Here is a 21,497-nt window from a genome sequence, read left to right on the forward strand (position 1 = left end):
TACCCTTCTGAACCCCTCTTTATCCTTCCCGTGATGGCTAAACTAATTTCATCAAATTTTGATTTCTGTGTGGTGATGTTGCGAGCAGTGCCTGAAATAATGAAATTACCCTGAGCAGATTGCATATAAAACCATTTGCAATGGGCGAAGCAGTCTTTGGGGCTGTGGTTTCCTTTGGCTGCCGTGTAATATATTCCTTTGTTTTCCTTTGTGAAATATTTGTTGTGGGTCTCCTGTAGTCTGAGTTAGTTGTGGAAGTAGACTTGTCTTTTGCTTTTGTGGACCGACGCTGAGAACAGCATCCAAAAATCTATTTCCCACCAAGGCATCAAATTCCATCCTTAGCAATTCCTTATAGAATCAAAGAATCAGAAAGAGCTGAAACATAGACCATGGACACTCAGATTGTTTACCCTGTAATGAATGGGAAAACCGAAGCTGAAGAAAGGAAGTGTCTGCCCAAGAAGCTGGCAGGAGAGTAGGATCAGTAACCAGGGCCTCCTCATATCTGGTCTCACGGTCCTTCCATGGTATTCTTTCTTAAGTTGAACGTTGCATTCTCCTCGGATAGGATGGATATTTTCCTGGGAAGGATGACACATGATGTGTTTATCCATAAAACTGAACAGGTGTTATGTGTGCCTTTTCTTATAGGAAAGACCATGATGCTATGAAGAGAGAGGAAGGGAAGGAGAAATGGGGTACGTTAAGATCTCAGAATGAGTTGTGGAGCTAATGTTCAGCCTGTCTCCCTTTTCTCCTTGCCACATTTCTAGACTCTCCTCCTGTTAGATTTGGCCATGTGACTTCCAGCCAATAAAATTGGCTGGAGGATGAAACTAGTCTGGATCCCTGAATGACTGCATGGAGCAGATCTCTCTCTGGTCAATAAGACATTTCAGGAGTGAGAGATAAACTTCTATTGTGTTAAACCCCTGTGAATTTGAGATATATCTCTTATAGCAAGTGGAGTTATCTTAACTAATGCAGAAAGGTAGGACTGGTGAAGCAGTCCATCTTTTTTGAGAGCTATTCTTTGTCTGTTATTTTCTTTGGATCCAATATAACCACATGGCACATATCCTTGTACATGTTTGCCAAGACTGCTATATGACAGAGCTTGGAATTCTTAGGAGCTTTATCAGGTAATTGGAAGTCCCCCACCTCCAAGAAAGCACTCTCTAGGTCAAGAATCAGCAAATGTTTTCTATAGAGGACCATATAATTAATATTTTATACTTTGTGGGCCATATAGTCTCTGTTGCAATTACTCAATTCTGCTATTGTAGTGCAAAAGCAGTTGTAGACAATAAGTGAATGGATGGGTGTGGCCGTGTGCCAATAAAACTTTATTTAAAAAACAGGCAGCAGGCCAGAATTAGCCCTGTGAGATGACTCACATGAGCAGAGAGTTCTGGCATTAACTTTGTTCGGAGAGATACTGACATACTTCTCCTCAAGTAAGTCAACGTTTCTGTCTCAACTGGTTGATCAGAACAACATACAAACTGACCCTTAGGAACCTTCTACCAAAAATATCCTGTGAATCTTCATGCTTTTGTAATAGCATTTAGTTAGAAGTGGTCAGACTTTCCTCGTCCTGTTTTCATGATTTCCTCTGTGGTGTCTGTGGATCGATACCGGGAGCTTAGGTAAGGAATGTGTGCTGGGGATGTAACAGAAAGGAGAAAGATGAGGAAGAAGGGTGCATGGAGCGTGGAGGGGAAGAACTGATTCTTTTTTCAGTTAATTGGCTCATCAAGGTTCCGGTATTGAAGTCTGGTTTCATTTGCCATGTTAACAGGATATGGACAGTTATTGGGCAAAAGGAAAAAAAAAAAAAAAAAAAAAGAATGCTGGATCCTTGCCCAGCTCCGAGTGTTGCTGAGTCCCTGGCCCCCTCCACCCCACTCCATCAGGAGCCAAGCTCTGGCCGCCCAGTTTTTGGACTTTGTAACTGTTTCCGAATGGATTAGATTCCATCTGAATTGCAGATGGCTTTAGCTCCAGCAGCAGAGGCTGCCATGACGTCGGCATGCGATTGCTTCCAGGACTTAACTCTGGAGAGCTCTCCATTTCCTGTTGATCATGAAGGTTTTACAGGCACAAACACTCTGTTCTGTCACTCTGTCACAGTGCATTATGTCAGAATAGAGGAAGCAGTTCAGCGCGTAAATCTGTGTCACTGGCACGCAGGGTGTCGTGTTGTCTCGAATGTGCCTTGTCAACACCACAGGGCTAATAGCGGTGTCAGGGTCCCCGTGCCACGAATCACTTCACATCTCTGGCTAGTACAGATCTCTCCCTGTCACTAGTGGAAGTCGCCTGCACTACATTCAGAATAGGGGCCAGGCGTGGTGGCTCACGCCTGTAATCCCCGAATTTTGGGAGGCCAAGGTGGGCAGATCACCCAAGGTCAGGAGTTTCAGACCAGCCTGACAAACATGATGAAACCCAGTCTCTACTAAAAATACAAAAATTAGCCGTGCATAGTGGTGCGCGCCTGTCATCCCAGCTACTCAGGAGGCTGAGGCAGGATAATTGCTTGAATCCAAGAGCCAGAGGTTGCAGTGAGCCAAGGTCGCGCCACTGTACTCCAGCCTGGGCAAAAGAGTGAGACTCCATCTTAAAAAGAAAAAAAGAACAGGCACGGACAGTTTACCTGGATCCTCACGTTGCAATGCTGACTACTCCTGAAGGAGTGTAGAAGTTGCAGCTCATGCCTGCGTTCCAACTGGCTGCCTTCTGCAGTCCCGTCAGCCGGGATCCCTCTCATACAAACACCTTGACTGGCTGAGAAATGCGGATGCTGTGTCAAAAGGTCGTGGCTCAGAGCCAAAAATGCACCGCGCTGACCTCCAATTTTCCTTGAGGAGGGGCGTCCCAGGGTCAGAATTTTATGCAATGCAAGCTTGTCCAAGATGGCATGGGAACATGTGGGAATGTCAAGATGAACCGGGGCTCCGGGAGACATTTATGGAGTCAGGAGCACACATACATTCCTGGTTCTGTCAGCATTTCCCTAGGCGAGATGAGTCAAACGTTTATATTTTTACATATGCAACGCGCTTGCAATTTTCCGCTGGGGATGATAGAAAAACTTATTGAAAATAGTTAATCAATTTTACAAAGACGCCATAGGTAGAGGTGCTTCCAGACCTATAGTTTTGAAAGTCACCTAGAGGATACCAGTCTGACTCAGAGCTTTATGAAGGCGTATTCCTAATATCCTCCCTGTGCTCCACGAAGAACAATTGGTTTGGACATGAACTGGTTTCCATTTTTAGACTCCAGGCCCACAATATTCTAAGTAGGTTGGGGCTGTGCTGATTCTACCACTCTTTGGATTTTAGTGGATTTTCTTGTTAGGATTTCATGTAAGTAACCTGTGCAGAGAGTGAGGACAAATAAGAACAAGAGTGACAAACCGATAGGCTACTTGACATCATTCCTTAATTCCAGGTCAATGACAGACATCACTCATTCATCAGTACTCTGTTTTCCTTCCAAGAATGGATGTGACTCTTGAATTCTCCTTAACAGAGTGTTCTGGGAGGCTGTTACCAATTGAACAGGGTTGATGCACATGTCGAAACATATTTGCCATTTCTCGACAGCTTCAGAAGAGATTTTAAAATACTATTATTTTGATGTTGTTAGTTTTCAAAGATTAATTCCACAGAGATTTATCGGGCTTCTTTTTGATAATACACATGATGCTTGACTTGGGAGTTGCAGGATGCACAAGAGACTCCTTTTGGCTGCAAGGACTCAGTAAAACAAAGTATTTCAAGGTCATGCTACAAAAAGTCCTACCAGAGGCATGGTCAGGAGGCACAGTGCACTTATCCCACACAGAACAGACAGGGATCAGAGGAGGCTGGCTGGGGAAATGATCCTAGGGCTTTCTTAAAGGACACAGCGCCATGGTTAGTTAAGTACAGTTTTTAAAGAGAACCAACTTGCCACTTTGATAGCAGTATAGGACTCCAATATTTCTCATTTGTAATTTTCAGAAGCACGCAGAAGGTCTTTGAGATTTAATATCTCCCTGCATCACAAACCAAAAGACAAGTCCATTTATAAGTAGGCTGTGCTTATTAACTCAGTCCTGGCTTTATTGATTGTTTTAGCGTCCATGGTCTTTGGCATGTGAGTGGTTTGGTTTGGTTTTGACAGTGATCTTTTTGTACCTTGTATCGGGGTAGATTGGAATGTGTTTGAAAATTTAAGAATATTTCCCAAGCAAAGGCAGGATTTTTCAAGTTTGTGCATGCTGGAGCTCCTACCACGTATTGCGTCCTTCTTTTCTTTTTTGTAGCAACTCTCAAGAGGATGAGACAAATGGATTGTGAAACTCGGGGGAGGGTTTCTCATTTTTTAATCCATTGTTTTAGTGAGAGTTTAAAGCTTTCCTATAAAAAATGTGGGTTGAGAAAAATTGGGAAAGACCTCTTCAAGGACTTTCCTCTACGCTCCCTCATGTTTCAAGTGGCTTTTTGCATGATGGTGCATATGTCTTTTTTCCTGTACCGGGCCATCCACGTTCAGAGGCAGAGTAACGTGAATTCATTTCGCGCTAATGAGAGAGTTGCGATACGTCGGCCCGAACTCTCTGTGTCCTTTTCTTCTTGGGCTGATGAACTTGTCAACTTTTAAAAAATGTGCTCTCCAAAAATTTCCAGCAGGACTTTCCCCCCTTGCTGTTTAAACAGTGAATCAGCCCTGTGGGCTCTGCTGCTTGGAACATGGTTCCAGTGAAACCACAGGTCTCATTATGTCCCTTCTGTATCCATGGTAATCCCAGTAGGAAAGAGGTAACAAACCCAAGTTGAATAATTTCAAGAAATTTTAATAATAAAGGGGCTGTTTTATAAGGGGGTGGTCCAAGGTATAGGGAAACATAAGAGCGAATTTCTGGTCTGGCGCGATGGGTCACGCCTGTAATCCCAGCAGTTTGGGAGGTCAAGGCAGGTGGATCACCTGAGGTCAGGAGTTTGAGACCAGTCTGGCCAACGTGGTGAAACCTTGTCTCTACTAAAAATACAAAAAATTAGCTGGGGGAGGTGACAGGTGCCTGTAATCCCAGCTACTCGGGAGGCTGAGGCAGGAGAATCACTTGAACCTGGGAGGCCGAGGTTGCAGCGAGTCGAGGTCATGGTATTGCACTCCAGCCTGGGCAACAAGAGCAAAACTCCATCTCAAAAAAACTAAAAAAAAAAAAAAAAGAAGAGCTAATTTCCCAGAGATAGTAATAAGGCTGCCTGTAGCCATCCTTGGCCAAGGAGAGGGAGCAGGTACAGGAGATGGTTGAAGGTGCCAGGATGGAGAGGACTCCCTGGAAGGAGCTGTAACCTTTGGTTGAGGAATTCAGCCTACCAGTGTTAATACTCCCTCTCCCCAGGAAAGGTCCCAGGGGAATAAACTTCCCCGCCCCTTTAACTCTTTGCCATTGTTCAAGCCCTACTAGAAACCAGATGGCAAAAGGAACTTACTGATGTGTTCATATTGGTCAACTTTTTCAGGCACAAAGCCCAGTACAGAGGGCTGGAAAGTGCATTTGGGTAGGGAAATGGGAGATTTCTGCATAGCTGTCAAGTTAGTTTCTTCCCAGAGAGAAAGACCAGTGGTTGTAGTCTGCGTCCCACTCCCAGCCTGTCCTTTCTCAGCCGTGGCTTGTGTGCATCCCCGGGGCCAGCATGTTGCTGCGACCACCGATGGATCAGTGCCCCTGGCTGGAGAAACGAGCTCTGGTGGGCAGTCAGGCAAAGCAGATACACGTGCTTCTTTTTCGCTTTGTTGGAAGTTTTCATTTTGTTTCAGGAACTAGGCAAGAGAATTCCTGAGTTCCTGTACAACCTGAGTTCTTTGTTAAAATAAGCAGAAAGTAATCATCCTGAGTTCGATGGTTGAGAGTGAGCCATTTAACCTGTAGAGCTTTGGGACTAACAATGATCCCCTTTTTGGGGTCCTTAATTATTTAAATCACCAGCATATTAGGGTTCTGAAAATGCTGAACCCTTGCCGTATCTCCCCAGAGTTAGTGACTAATTGGGAACAGTGTTCCATCTTGGATGGCCCCATCCACTAACCATCTTTCCTCTTTGGGTGGTTCTAAGAATTCTAATTCAATTAGAAGGCCTTCTTTTTGGTTTGATTAGTTCCATATCAAGAGTTAAACACATTAGCTTATATATATGTCTGATGAACTCGTCTCTGCTTCCTTGGATCCCCAAGATGGAATGGCCCTAGTGCAATCAGACCACCCTGCACAATCTTAACAGCACCACAGGCAACTGGCCCATGCTGGCTTGCTGGCTGGGGATCCCTGTCCATAGCAACCATGGCTCCACCACCAGTCAAGGGTAGTGGGGCCAGCAGTGGACTGCTGGATGGTTCAGTTCTCAAAAATTTGAACTGAAAGACACAGAAAAAGACTGGTGGTTGGGGATAAATACTGAGACTGAGTGGTCTTGTGGATTCGGGAATTGGGCATCTAGTTGGAACTCTTTGCAAGAAGGGTGTTAGGGAGCAGAAAGCATGAGTAAGCAGGAAGCAGGGCAGGAGACAGAACGGAGCAGGTGTGCAAAGACAGCAGTGAGATGCTGAGAGTAAGGGGACTGGCCCAGGAGGAAGTGAGAGGAAGCAAAGTGAGACAGAGGTGGTATGTGAGCATGTGTGTGTGTGTGTCTGTGTGTGTGTGTCTGTGTGTGTGAGAGACAGAGAGAGACAGACAGATAGACAGATAGATAGAGAGGCCGGGCAGGGGTCCAGGTCCAGGTACAGTGGCTCATGTCTGTAATTCTAGCACTTTGGGAGACCGGGGTGAGCAGATTGCTTGAACTCAGGAGTTCGAGGCTAGCTTGGGCAACATGGCAAGGCACTTCTCTCTACAAAAAGAGAGAAAAATACAAAAATACAGAAAAATACAAAAAAAAAAATACAAAAATTAGCGGGCATGGTGACACTTGCTTGTAGTCTCAGCTATTCGGGAGGCTGAAGTGGGAGGATCTTTTGAGCCCAGGAAGTCTAGGCTGCAGTGAGCCATGATTGTGCCACTACACTCCAGCCTGGGTGACAGAGGGAGACCCTGTCTCACCAAAAAAAAAAAGAGAGAGAGAGAGAGGTTGAGTTCAACTGATCAGTGTCTCAGACTAAGGGCCTCCATTCCCCACATGCTTTGTAGTTCCTGGCTCTGTTTTCCATGAAGCCTGACTATGCATTGCTTCTAAGTCATGGGCCCTGAAAGATCCTCCTTGTGCCTTGACAAGGACCCTGTCCGCAGCCTAAGGAGCCTCAACTGTTCTCTGCACGACCTAGTTCTGGGCTGGGGAATGGCTGTCTAGCTTCAGTGGATTTCCAGAATCCTGAGCTGCTAAAGGTCAACAGCTGTGTTATTGCAAACTCTGTGGCCTGCATTTTATCAATGCCAGAATGCACATCACACTGACAACAGCTCTTTGTTAACACCGGGGAGCCCCCAAAGCCCCAGGGTAATTCCATCACCACCCAAGTTGTAAGACTGTAGAATGAACAGGCCAGAATGCGATAAAGTAAAATGAAAGAAAATAAAAGGAGGCAGGGCAAAAGAGAGAGGGAGAAGCAGATAGAAGGAAGGAAGGAAGAAGGAAGGAGAAAGGGAGGGAGACAGGGAAGGAAGGAAGTCTGGCAAGAGGGCACCATCTGGCCTCAGACCTGCCAGGATCCCTCCGCTGTCTTAATCAAGCTCTCCCTCAGTCTTTCTGGACTGAATTTGTCTCTGTGTTCACTTGGCATTTTTTAAAAGGAGACAAAACAGGTGATGAACACAGCATGAGTGATTTTCCCTTAAGAGAGAGATGTCATGCTGAGAAAGGAGAACCGACCTCCAGGGGAGTTTGTCTTGAGACCAAAACCCTGGGAAGGACAGCCTGTTTGGATCTTGGTCATTTCATTAGATTTATAAAGTGCCTTTGAAAGGAGCAGGACACTCTGGGGACAAGTCAAAGCATGGCAGCCTTCAGTTTCCCAAAGAAGAGTTGTGGAGAAGGAACAGTGAAGGAAAGTACCTTACCGAGTCAATGACGGCAAATTCAGCCGTTGTCAAAGTCAAAGAAGAAATTTGGAGACATTCTCACCTCTGTGCTTAGGAGTCACCCTGAACTTTTTCTTGGATGAAATTCCCACCCTCCCACTTCTGGCAATGAGAAAGCAAGCTTGGAATTTGGAGTCCATGTTAAATCCAGGTCCCAGCCAGGCACAGTGGCTCACGCCTGTAATCCCAGCACTTTGGGAGGCTGAGATGGGAGGATCACTTGAGCTCAGGAGTTTGAGGCCAGCCTGGTCAATACAGGGAGACTTCGTCTCTATAAAAAATAAAAAAATTAAAAATTAGCTGAGTGTGGTGGTACACACTTGTAGTCCCAGCTACTCAGGAGGCTGAAATGGGAAGATCACCTGAACCTGGAAATTCGAGGCTATAGTGAGCCATGATTGCACCACTGCACTCTAGACCAGGAGACAGAGCAAGACCTTGTCTCAAAAGAAAAAAAAGAAGCACCAGATTCTCCACCTACCACCTACAAGTGGTAGGGCCTTGGGCAACTTTTTTCACTCCCTCAGAACTTCAGTTTCCTTTCCTATACAATGCAAGTCATAAGGTTAACACCTCCTCGAGGTGATGTTAAGATGCAACAAGAAGGTGAAGGACTTAACACATTTCCCTTTTCCCACAAGCTTTCAGGAGATCTTTTTAATTTTCATCTGTGTGTTCATTACCATCATCACTGCTTCAGACTCCTCTCTATGTGGGGCCCCAGGGTCTGGCGATCACCTCCATAAATGTTCCTTTGTTCCCACCTAAATCAATACCTGCCACAAAATAATTCTCAACACATATTCATTAGTGGATGCAGGGGCAACATGAAACTCAGGGGGTTGGGAAACTCACCTTGAAGGATCTTCTCCTTCTCCCTGCTTTCAGGCTATCCTTTCACACATATGCATTAATTCATTCATAGAACCTCCCCACCTGTGATGTGCTAGTTACTAAAGATGCAGCAATGAATGAAAGGCAATCCTGTCCTTGAGGCATTCACAGGTAAAGAAGCCTGCTTGGGACATTGGGCCGTGAGCTCCAATGATGTCACTGTTCTTCTAGGCTTTGTGTACCTTTGGTCACCCTCTTCTGTAACACCAACTCCCTTATCTGCCTGTACAGTGTTCTGCGAACCCCCATCTCTACTAAAAATACAAAAAACATTAGCCAGGTGTGGTGGTGGGCGCCTGTAATCCCAGTTACTCTGGAGGCTGAGGTAGGAAAATTGCTTGAACCCAGGAGGCAGAGGTTGCAGTGAACCCAGATCACACCACTGCACTCCAGCCTGGGTGAAAGAGTGAGGCTCCATCTCAAAAAAAAAAAAAAAAAGAAAAGAAAAGAAAAGAAAAAAACAATTTGGCTCCGGTGAGCTCATTTTATGTTGTATGTACCAGTATGCAAGTGTCGTGTGGATATGTGGATCTGTGTGGGCTTTTATTTTTCTCTGTCAGAATGAAAGGTTTGATTCATACCAGCTCCCCATCCCTTCCCACGATCCCATCTTAATGTCGGTTGTGGAAGTTGACCCACAGAAGCCTCAAGCCTAACCAACAAGAAAGATCACTTCATATGCATTAGCTGGAAGGCAGCAAAAGGAAATGGCCCGCCAGGGTCCCTGTCTCCCAGAGGGAAGTGTCCTCTGAGCCCTCCTTGAGGGATATAAATAGCCCCAAAAGTCACTGAATGCTAAGTTGGCTTTCTCCCCAAACCTTCTAAGTAGGCAATCAGGATTTAACGACCCACAAATTTCCAATTTTTTAGTTTATGAAAAAATATATCTACATATAATTTTTGCCTCCATTAGAGACTCATCTTTAAAAAAAAAATTATTCAGTGACTTCCTCCCTCTCTTTCCAATGAGGAAAACTGGACTATTTATGCTACATTTTAGGCTTTTTTTAATATATAATTTTTCATATAAATGCACATTTTCCTCTTCTTTCGGGGTGGAAATTTAACTTTTGTGGAAATGTGATGTGTGTTTAAATTACCAATTTCATAGGCAATACGTCTGATAATTGCGGAGAGATACTGAGTTAACTTGTAGCAATGAGTTTCTGTGACAAAGGGAAATCAGTTTGTTTGCAGTAAGCCGAGGATAACGGCCCCGAAACTTTACTGTTTGGGGGTGGGGGGAGGTTGGGGAAGGGAGGCCTTGAAATTGCTTTTTATAATTAAAAAGGGAATCTCAGATGTTTTATATCTTGAATATTTACAATAAAACCTTTAAGTGCTTGTCAAGAGGGTAATGTGTCATTAACTGGGGACTCTGCCTCGCTTCTCCTCTCGGACATGACAGTGCGGCAGGATAAGAGAAGAGTAATTATAGTTCAGCAGGGCTGCCAGGTGTGATAAATGACTAATCAGCACGCCGGAGCCTCCGTCCTCAAAGGAGGACTATTACCGTGTTATCAGCTGCAGGCCTGGGTGTACGGAGCCCCGAACAGGCATGGGGACAGGACCTTGCGCTGTGCGGCTTGGCATGCCGCTCGACAGTGAGCCCGTGGCTGTCTCTTAGTTTTGTCACTGGCGGCTTTATGTGGCTGCCACCGGGGGATGGGAAACGCACAGGAGCTCCAGCAACCTGCCTGGTGCTAATATTTATATAACACACTCGCCAGACTCCATAGCCTGAGTCCGGGGGTGGCTTTTCGGGGGGCGGCTTTGATGGCATCAGAACCGGCAAGATGCCAAGAAGCCTGTTCTCCACGACGGAGCCCGCTGGTCGCTCCTGTTCCTTTCGTGTCCGTTGGGTGCAGGTGTTATTTCCAGTGTATGTGACCGCTTGCCTCGTGGGAACAGTGCGGCATTGTTCCCTGGGCAAGCCGACAGCTCAGCCCTGTCCCAGAGAACCCTGGAGCTACCACGAGGGCACTCTGGACCCCTGTCCTAAATGTTCTTTGACTCTCCTTAGCCACTGAGGACGTTTGCATTTGATTCATTGGCTTATTATGATCAGGAAACGTTACCTATCAACATTGGATAAACCATCTGAGGGAAATTAATCAAAACCCCCTTCAGACAAACTGCATTACATCGATTCTCTCCTTATAGGCCTTCTTGTTTTGTGTTCTGTGTGTGTGGCTTTTTTTCCCCTAGCATGCTGAAGGGTGGCATTGGAGTACCATTTAAAGAATAATTTTTAAGAAATGAACATCAGGACATAGACATCTGAATATGAGAAGGTGCCTCATGTGAAAAAGGACGTAATGTGCTTTAAAGAAAGAAGAAGGAGATAGGACGACACTTTTGATACAAAGGTTATTTTTATAATACTTGCATTTTTATCGGTTGACGTATTTTAACAGGGAGCCCTGACTGAAGTCACAAAAATTATGACTCCGGCACCGAGCTACTTATCTGACAAATGCAATGTGAATGGTCTTGTTCTTATCAATGAGATCAGATTTCAAAAATGAATGCGAAGACCGAGGCGTTGCTTTGTGCACAGATAACCTTGCAGGCGCGAACTCCCAAACCAGAATAAAAGAATTCTCTATGAAATAATGGGCCAGGAAGCCCAATCGCGTCACACTGTAATAGACAGTGGGGGGTGGAATCAAAAGGGGGAAAAAACTCATTTCATCTCAGTTAATGGCAGGGAAACGAAGGCAGAGAAGGACTGTCTTTGGAGCGGAGCTGGTGCGACAAAGAGCAGGGTTTCGCCGTGTCATGCACCATTTGCCGTTACACTCGGGCTCCTTTCAGGAGCTGTGAAGCCATTATTATAATGTGAAAAAGGTGGAAAGAAATACTCCCTTCTGGACACTGGAAGGGCAAATGAGGTGCAAGCCTTTTTTTTTTTTCTTTCTTTCTTTTCTTTTTCTTTTTCTTTTTCTTTTTTTCCTCCCAGCCTCTCACCTTTCCCGGTGTGCACGATGCACTCAGAAAGGGTTCCCAGTCTCCCCAGGTAAAAAGTCTGAAGGATGCTGAGGAGTTCACTGTGCCCTTAGATTAGCAGTTTGTCTTGGCTCTGATCACCCCCTTTTGTGACTTACTGGCTGGGAAGTCGCAAAAGCATCTTCCAAGCTCAGCTTCTCTCTGCTGTTTATGCATTCTTTTCAAATAAGTGATTCCAAAGGCCATGCCCAATCCTCACACTAAAGCTTTTAGCAGGAAAGGTGAACAGAGGTGTCTCGATGCATCGTGGCCAGCCTGCCTTCTGCCTAACTCCCTCCCCTCTCCTGCCTACAAGTTGTCCCTGAGAAGGGTGCCTGTGGACTGCTTTCTTTGGGGTAGGACATGGAATGTGAAGATGAAAAGAAAGGCTTCCTTTTTCTGTCCTCAGCCGTAAGAAAGAATGGTTTCTTCACAGTGCCGACTGGTAAAACCAAGTTCTTTGTAAATTACGGAACCCAAGTTGGAACTTGGAGAGCGTTCTTCTAACTGAAAATAAATATGGTTCCCACTCTCTTTATTAAAAAGAAGAAAAAGAAAGAAAGAAGAGAAAAAACTGCAAAACTGCAAACTGGCTTGTTCTTATGTGGTCGATGGGGACAGCAAGATTACATATATAGCCAGTATTTGCTTCTCAGGACTGGTAAAGTGTGAAGAACAGCAGTGACATTCTAGTCTTCAATAAATCACTATAAAAATGTTTATGAACCCTGCAATTTACTGTCTTTTAAATGCAAATTGAAAGGGGCATCATTGCAAGTGTAAAGGAGACCCGAGGTGGCCTGAAGGAATTGTAAAATGTTGCAGTAGGCTTTGGAGATTGTGTGATCTTAAATGGGATCATTTCCAAATGATTTTGCATTTGTACCTCTGTGACAGCTTGATTAATTTATTAATGAGATTGCTGTAAGTTGCAGGGAGGTGGAGGCCAGCATGGAGTTAAAGGCCGTGAATGAAATACATTTTCATTTCACTGAAAGAAGAGGGAAACTGGTGATTCCAAATCCAGATCCCAATAGTTATTTTGGCAAAATGAAATGAGAATGTGGCCCCTTCCATGCAAGTCAGCTCGGGCGTAGAATTTTTGTTTGTTTGTTTGTTTCTTTGTTTTTTAATGAAACTCACCTCTTCTTTAAATAAAATCTCCATTTACTGATTTTTGAAGACTTGTGGATAGAAGAAGTAACCTTGAAAAGGGCAGAACTGAGCCAGACCCCTTTTCAGCTGGGTGCTCCCTAAAAGATGAATCTTGTCTTGTGGATGTTTTTCTACCGTGACAGAAGGTAGAAAGGGTGAAATAGAAAGAGTATGAGCAAATTCCGCACCCCCCAGCTTCCCCACCTGTAAAATGATTTGCTCGGAGTTTGCAAAGAATGGACGCATATTTATAGTGCTCAGCACTGGGCCGGACCCCTGGATATGGATTCATAAGGATCAGCTTCATTGTCTCCCTTTCCCTCTCTCTCCACACCTTTCCATTCCTCCTAGCTAATGTGAGAGAGAAGAGAAAATTACAGTGAGAGATGGTGGTCAGTTTACAACAGTATTTAGATGAGAATTAAGATTATGCCCATTCAGGGAGACTCTAGTGTGTACTACATCCCCCCAAAATGTGGGGACAATATGGCAAATGTGGCCAGGTACAGTGACAGAAAGTAAACAGCCCATGAAAACAGGTTGCTCTGCAATTCTCCCAACTGTTCGCTTCCCGCTTCCCACCTGCCTCGTATGGAAAACACCCAAAGTAGGCACTGTTTATAGAGCCATCGCTTGCGAAACATCTCCCCGGCCGCCGACATATGTGCCATAAATGCTGCAGAGCTGTGTCCTCACTCGCTGCTCCGGAGAAAAGCATTTTGCTTGTTTTCAAACACAAGCATCGTCTCCTGCGCCTGGGAGGGCGAGGTGCAGTTCTGTTCGCCTTGGCAGTCCCTCGCTCAAATGTGCGTCTCTGGCAAGTCCTGTCTGCTGATAGTGCTACCACAGAGCGGCTGTCAGATTCCAAAGGCATCATACCATCTGCTTTTCCAATCTTCTGCTCTTCAGTGTAGACATATGTTCGAGTGGTTCGCGTGTATGCGTGGTGAGGGGGGTGCTATTTTCCGGGGGAAGAGGAGGAGGAGAGGATGCTTAACTCCAAGAGTCCTTGAAGCAAACTGCAATAAAATTTTAAGTGACGCCAAATTAAGCAGTCCCAGCAAGACGTGTTATAATATAAGGTCATTTCCTTAAAACCATCCCGACACCAGCTTTGGAAGTAACGTACCTGTTACCTGCGTGTAAAATCTAGAAGATTCGTGGTTTGGGTCTGTTTCTATTCTTACCATGGTGACATGCAACAGAATTTTTTTAAAATAGGTTTATTGTGATTTCTGTATATCTGTGTGGGCTTGACCTCCCTTTTCCCTGGGCTTTCTTTTCCAGATTTTGATTTTATTTTTACACTTTCATAGCCCTTTGCTTTTTCTGGCTTTCACCTAAACAATAGCGTGTGTGTACAACAGTACCTATAGAGTCGACTCTTGTGTCACTGATCATGCCAAGAAGCCTAATGTACGGTGAATTTGTACTAGTATTTATTTTCTCCCTCCCTTTCCCTCTCCTCTCCTCCCCTCATTTCCTTTCCCTCCTACCCCTCTTTCTTTGTATTTTTCCCCTAGAAGGAAATATTCAAGCTGGCTTTAGAGAGGATAGCAATTGTAAGGCCAACCAAGTATGGGATGGGGACCGGAATAGATTTTCTATGCAGATTTCACGCTGCCTTCCTGGGAATTTCTGAATATTTTGCAGCCTAATGTTTAGCCTCCAACATTTTTTTTTTTTTAAGACGGAGTTTCGCTCTTGTTGCTCGGGCTGGAGTGCAATGGTGCGATCTTGGCTCACAACAACCTCTGCATCCTGGGTTCAAGCAATTCTCCTGCCTCAGCCTCCCGAGTAGCTGGGATTACAGGCATGCGCCACAACGTCCTGCTAATTTTGTGTTTTTAGTAAAGACAGGGTTTCTCCATGTTGGTCAATCTGGTCTCAAACTCCTGACCTCAGGTGATCCACCCGCCTCGGCCTCCCAAAGTGCTGGGATTACAGGCATGAGCCACTGTGCCTGGTCTAGCCTCCAAGATTCTTTAAGAAAACTGCACAATGAGTAAAATGAGGACCTTTTTCTCCTCTGCCGGGACCCAGGACATGTTGGAATGAACATCGGTTCACTGTTTCTGATCCAAGGTGTTGGCTGCTCCTCTGCCTTCTCCATTGGGATCTGAGCTTCTTGAGTGAAGGGTCTGTGGGCTTTCATGCTTTGTACTCGGGCCCAGAGCAGAGCCTCCTGCCTGCATAGAAGATGCAGCACGTGGGTTTGTAGAACGAACTTGGAGACACTCAGTTTTATTGATTTTTTTCACTGAGGGACTAAGACAAATAGAAACAGAGGGGATTGGCCACACCTAAAGTCATTCTGTGTTCAAATCTTGGCTCTACCACGTATGATCTGGGTGCTGTTAGAGGAGTCCGTCAGTGTAATTAAGACTCAATTTCTTAGTATACACAATAGGTATAATAATAATAAATTAGATGACTTTGATGTGTGCAGGTAAGCGGCTAGCACAGTGCTCAGCATGCATGAAGGACTGTTTCATTATCGTTATTAACTGATGCTTTTTAACCTATACATTGAAATGTGGAAACAAGCCTGGCTTCTATCGAATGACTTTTTGAAAGTGCCAGTGTGATCCTCGACCTTCAGGTGCATCTCTAAAATTCTCTCATGTTAGGGTCTCTGAAATCTAAACACATCTCGGAGTTCCCTTTTTCTTGGCAGGGGCGGTGTGCGACTTCGTCATTGCCTATGCATATATAAACATCCCAAATGCCAGCAGCAAAACTTGCAGAATGAGTGTTGGCAGATTCCAAGAAAGTCCCAGAGCTAATAGCAGAATACTCCACCTTCTAGGAACCAAATGGCTGTGAAGTGGAGGGGCAGGCAGAGCTAGAAATATTCTGGACGTGGAAATCAAAAGTAGATTTGCGCAACACAACTGCAGAGCCAGCCCAAGAACCCAGCGCCGGTGGCAGCTGCTGCTTCTTCTTTTTTTAAAATGGATTCTTCTAAGAATGGCTGCATCGGCCAGGCGCAGTGACTCACACCTGTAATCCCAGCACTTTGGGAGGCAGAGGTGGGCGGATCATCTGAGGTTGGGAGTTCGAGACCAGCCTGACCAACGTGGAGAAACCCCGTCTCACTAAAACTACAAAATTAGCCAGGCGTGGTGGCACATGCCTGTAATCCCAGCTACTCGGGAGACTAAGGCAGGAGAATTGCTTGAACCCAGGAGGTGGAGGTTGTGGTGAGCCGAGATTGCGCCACTGCACTCCAGCCTGGGCAACAAGAGCGAAACTCTTTCTGAAAGGAAGGAAGGAAGGAAGGAAGGAAGGAAGGAAGGAAGGAAGGAAGGAAGGAAGGAAGGAAGGAAGGGAGGGGAAAGGAAAGGAAAGGAAAGGAAAGGAAAGGAAAGGAAACGAAAGGAAAGGAAAGGAAAGGAAAGGGAAGGAAAGGGAAGGAAAGGGAAGGGAAGGAGGGAGGGAGGGAGGGAGGGGAGGGGAGGGAGGGAGGAAGGAAAGAAGGAAGGAAGGGAAGGAAGGAAGGAAGGAAGGAAGGAAGGAAGGGGAAAGGAAAGGAAAGGAAAGGGAAGGGAAGGGAAGGAGGGAGGGAGGGAGGGAGGGTAGGGGAGGGAGGGAGGAAGGAAAGAAGGAAGGAAGGAAAGGAAGGAAGGAAGGAAGGAAGGAAGGAAGGAAGGAAGGAAGGAAGAGTTGCATCACTTATGCTCTTGATGGTACAGAAAATGATCTGCATGGAGGAAATCTAGACATCAGCGTTTCAGAGTCAAAAAGTTATTCAGGTGAGAGAGACCGTTCCTGTGAAGAAATTTTCGGAATGCTTTAATTATTTTTTCACTTACATTGTATAGTATTTATTGTACACACAAGAGCTATTGGTGATAAAAATGGAGGCGTCATAGACTTAGGTCTAAGAGAGTTCTTGTGAAAGTGGGAGGGGATGAGGGTTGGAAAACTGCCTGTTAGGTACAATGTTCCCTGTTCAGATGATGGGTACACTAAATGCGCAGACTTCACCGCTACGCAATATACGCCTGTAAGAAATCGGCACTTGTACCCTTGAAATACATAAAACTTTATAAAAAATTTAAAAAGAGCTACTGTGACAATTATAAAATAAAAACTGTAAGTCATAAGAAAGCATTGTGCCATATTTTCATTGGAAGCATTTTTTTTCCCCTTAGGGGAAATGAAAAATCATGGCATCTATAATCTTAGATTTAGTAAAACGCAGTATCTTCTTCCCAGGCTGAAATATCCAAAGGGTGACTTCTGGCTCCTGGGATAAAAACCAGAATCCTTCATGTGTCTGAGCAGACTTCCCACCGTTTGACTCCTGCTCCTTCCTCCAGACACGTTTAGCACCATCTCCCTGTACCCCCTCACTGGGCTCCGAAGCTGTGTTCACACGGGCACATCATTGGCGGCTCATCTCAGAAGGTTCCAGCTTTGCCTGGCAAATTCTCCTCCTTCCTTTAGATCCCATCTGTGGTAGACAGAGTCATGAGCCCCAAAGATGTCCAGGCCCTAATCCTAATTCCATGGAACCTGTGAATACGGGAGGTTACACGGCAGATGGGGAATTAAGGCTGCAGTACGGAGTTAAGGTTGCTATTCACTGATCTTCAAATTGGGAGATCATCCTGGATTTTCTGGGTGGGCCCAGTCGAATCAGAGGTGGGGAAAGGAGAGGCAGACGGGTCATAATCAGAGAGGTGGCTGAGTAGAAAGGACTTGGCCTGATGTTACCAGCTTTAAAGAGGGAAGAAGTGACCAGGAGCCAAGGAATTCAGGCAGCCTCTAGAAGCCAGAAGAGGCAAGGAAACAGATTATCTCCCAGAACTTCCAGAAAGGCCCAAAGCCTTGCTGACATTTTGATCGTAGCACAGTGACACCCATTTTGGACTTCTGACCTTGAGAAAATAAATTTGGTTTAAGCCATTAATTTGGGGGTAATTTGTTACAGCAGCCAGAGGAAGCTAACACACCCTATAATACACCCTCTAAAAGCTCATTTCTTGGGAAGTTCTCCAGCCTTCCCCAGTGACTCTCAGAGGACCTTGGACGTCTCCTCCATGGCATTGCCGTGGTTTGTCACATTGCACTTATTTGTGTGATGATTTAATTAATACTCATCTGCCCCACCGGATGTGGGCAGGAATAGTGTGCGGGTCACCTGTGAGATTCCCGGGGCCCCCACCACCTGGGGTCCAAGAAGAGCTCAGCGAGTGTTTGCAGAATGAATGAATGCAGGAAGGAGTCAATAAATACATTAATTAATTAATCTGTAGGAGAAAGAAGGGCAAGGTTCTATGAACTTTAATTAAACACATATCCCACATCCAGGTACCAGTCAGGGAGCTGCGATTTAATTTGCTGCTGCATACACTTTTGAATAAAGGGCCGAGAAGATGCAGTCTCAAGGAACCAAGGCTGGTTAGAGACAGGCTGGCAGCTTTGCCTCCTCTCCCAAGACAAAGGCCTCCCCGCCCCCCTAAATCCAGCACACAATCAGCTGTTCTCCCTCCCCCTAATCTCAGCAGGGGAGTCAGGCTGAATATTTCTTTAAGGGATGCGGTTTAGTTTCTTCTGGTGGAGCGAAGGGTTTGTAGCAAAACCCAGCATGTAACTCGAGTGTTCTGTGAAGCCAGATATTGGTGCCAAGCTAAATTTGTGTGTGCAGCTTCTGTTTAAGGCAATTATATAGTGTGTAATACCCAGTAGAGAAATTAAGTCCAAGTACATTTTGCCCATAGAGATTATCCTCTCAGTTGGATTTATTTTAAACAAGTTTTGCCCCTTATACATTAAGGTGCGTGCAATAAATCACTTATGTAATAAACTACTCTATATTACGTGGAGGGAAAAAAAAAGGAGCTGGTGGCAGGGGGAGAGACTTCGAATGGAGGCAGACCTCAGGCGTGAAGGGAGGGGAGAGAGGGGGAAATGTGGAGGGAGGGGGCGTTTGTGCAGTGGGAAGTTGGAAAAAGTACAGATGGAAGCTTCTCTGCAGCGAACCTCATGACTGTGCCGTAGAGAGGTGCTTATGTAATAACTGCAGTGGTGTCGCTTTCGAAAAAGTTACAGAGCTCGTCTTTCTAGAGCAACCTCTTGGCTTATCTTAATTACCAGCAGTCCGTAATGAGACCGGAAGGAAGAAAAAAAGATGTAGGATTTTATTAAATAGAAAAACATCAGCGGCAGAGGACGGACGGTGTGATTAGGGGTCTGGGGTAACCACATACCTGGGCAATTGGAATTTATTGTCATGTTAAATAACACCAATAATAATCTGGGAATGAATACAGAGCAGACAGTAAAACCTGAATCTCAGCTGGACGATGAATGAGTTTTAATGTAAGTGTATCCCCTGGCATACATGAGACATGCTGTACTCCTAACACATGATTTGTTATCTGAAATGTAGATTTCCCTGGGTGTCCTGCCTGGTTTTTTTTTGTTGGTGGTGGTGGTGGGTTTTTTTGGGTTTTTTTTGAGATGAAGTTTCACTCTTCTTCCCCAGGCTGGAGTGCAATGACATGATCTCAGCTCACTGTAACCTCCACCTTCCAGGTTCAAGCAATTCTTTTGCCTCAGCCTCCTGAGAAGCTGGGATAACAGGTGCCCACCACCATGCCCTGCTAATTTTTGTATTTTTAGTAGAGACGGGGTTTCACCATGTTGGCCAGGATGCTCTTGAACTCCTGACTTCAGATGATCCGCCTGCCTTGTCCTTCCAAAGTGCTGGGATTACAGGCGTGAGTCACCGCGCCCGGCCCCTGCCTTTTTATTTTGCTAAACCTGATGACCTTTGCCATAGCAGAACTAAAGTGATGATGATAATTACAGCAGATCAGTTATTTTGAGCTCTGACTTTGCATGAGGCCCTTTATTAAGTGCTTCACTTATGTAATCTGATTTAATCTTCACAAGCAACCTGGGTGGGAGGAACTGTGCCTATTCCCATTTCACAGAGGTGAAAACTGAGACTTAGGAAGGCTCAATAATACACCCGAGTTCTCCCTGTCTGTAAGGGGAAAAGACGGGGTTCACACAAAGGCCTGTCTGGATCCAAAACCTGTGCTCATAATCACTAAGTTTTACTACCTCTTCAAGATGCTGATTTGAAAAATAACTTCATGATGAAACATGTCAAGGGAGACTGCCTGTTCTCTGTAGTGCAGAAACGCATTAGAGCTCAAAAATCTATGCTGTTTAGGAAAGAAAAATGATATCGCTCAGAAAATCATTTAAAAACTTCCTGGTGAATGCACCCAGCTCGCCAATGCATGCCAGCCACAGGGTCTCACAGCACTTTTCAGAAACAAGACAATTCAGACACCACTCTTCCCACGGAAAAACCTCCTTCTAGAACCCTCCTCTGCAGTGAGCAGAGAGAAGCCACTCCAATTTACATGTTTGTCATTCTCTAACTTTGAGAGCCCAATAAAACCAAGTGCTTAGTGAGAATCAGACATGGATAAGCTGCTTGTAATTTATGATTTAATGCAGCATAGTATAAAAATAGGCAATGAAACTGAAAGGCAATCAAAGTCTATTGTCACAAGGAATGGGAGGAACGGGGATGTGATCTAACATTTGCTGAGATCCTGCTGTATACCGGGAACAGAACATATATGGTTTCATTTCATCCTCCCATTATCAGCGTGAGGCGTCTTCCACTTATCTATTGCTGAGTAACAAAGTACCCCTCAATTTACTGGCGTAAAACGGTGACAGTTTTATTACATCTCATGATTTTCTGGGTCAGGACTCTGGATAGGGCTTGGCTGGTTGAGTCTCCTCTTGCAGTGGCTATTGGTGGAGGTCATTTAGTGGAATTCAGTTGGCAGGAGAGCGGGCCTGGAGGGTCTAGGATGGCTTTTGTCACATGTCCAGGACTTTGTCAGGATAGCAGGGCAGGGAGGGCTCAGCTGGTCTCAGTTCGTGGCCACTCCAGCACCGTGGTCTCAGGGTCATTGGATTCTTGTAGGGCAGCTGTTCCAGCAACGCAGCAGAAGTGGCATGGCCTTTGCTTCCTTAGTCTTGGAAGGCAGAGGGTGTCACTTCCTCTGCATCTTTGGGGAAGGAGGGGAAGGGACACAGACTCCACCTCTTGATGAGAGGAGAAGCGAATCGATGGGCAGATTTTATCACTGTTATGGGGCCTTTGCTGTTTGCCCTTTCCTTTGCCAAGAGAGTTCTCCCTTGTATCTCTGCAGTGCTGAGTCCTTCTCATCCTTCAGGTCTCCCGCAAGTGCCACCTGGCCCACACACCATGCCTTCCCAGTGTCTGGTGTTAACTGTCTGCACACTGTAGACCATCATCTTGTTTGCGTACTTGTCTGTTATCTTGTTATCATCCATCTACACACATCAGGCAATTCCAAGAGACGAGAGCCCTGGTTTTGTT

At 45.4% G+C, this 21,497-nt stretch overlaps 1 protein-coding gene across 2 annotated transcripts in view; it reads left to right on the forward strand.

Annotated features, from left to right (window-relative positions):
* WWOX (WW domain containing oxidoreductase) overlaps positions 1-21,497 on the forward strand; it is a 1,123,672-nt gene that overhangs the window by 894,696 nt on the left and 207,479 nt on the right. The window lies entirely within an intron of this gene.

This window comes from Macaca mulatta, chromosome 20 (assembly GCF_049350105.2).
Source record: "Macaca mulatta isolate MMU2019108-1 chromosome 20, T2T-MMU8v2.0, whole genome shotgun sequence".
In the NCBI taxonomy this organism is placed as follows: Eukaryota; Metazoa; Chordata; class Mammalia; order Primates; family Cercopithecidae; genus Macaca; species Macaca mulatta.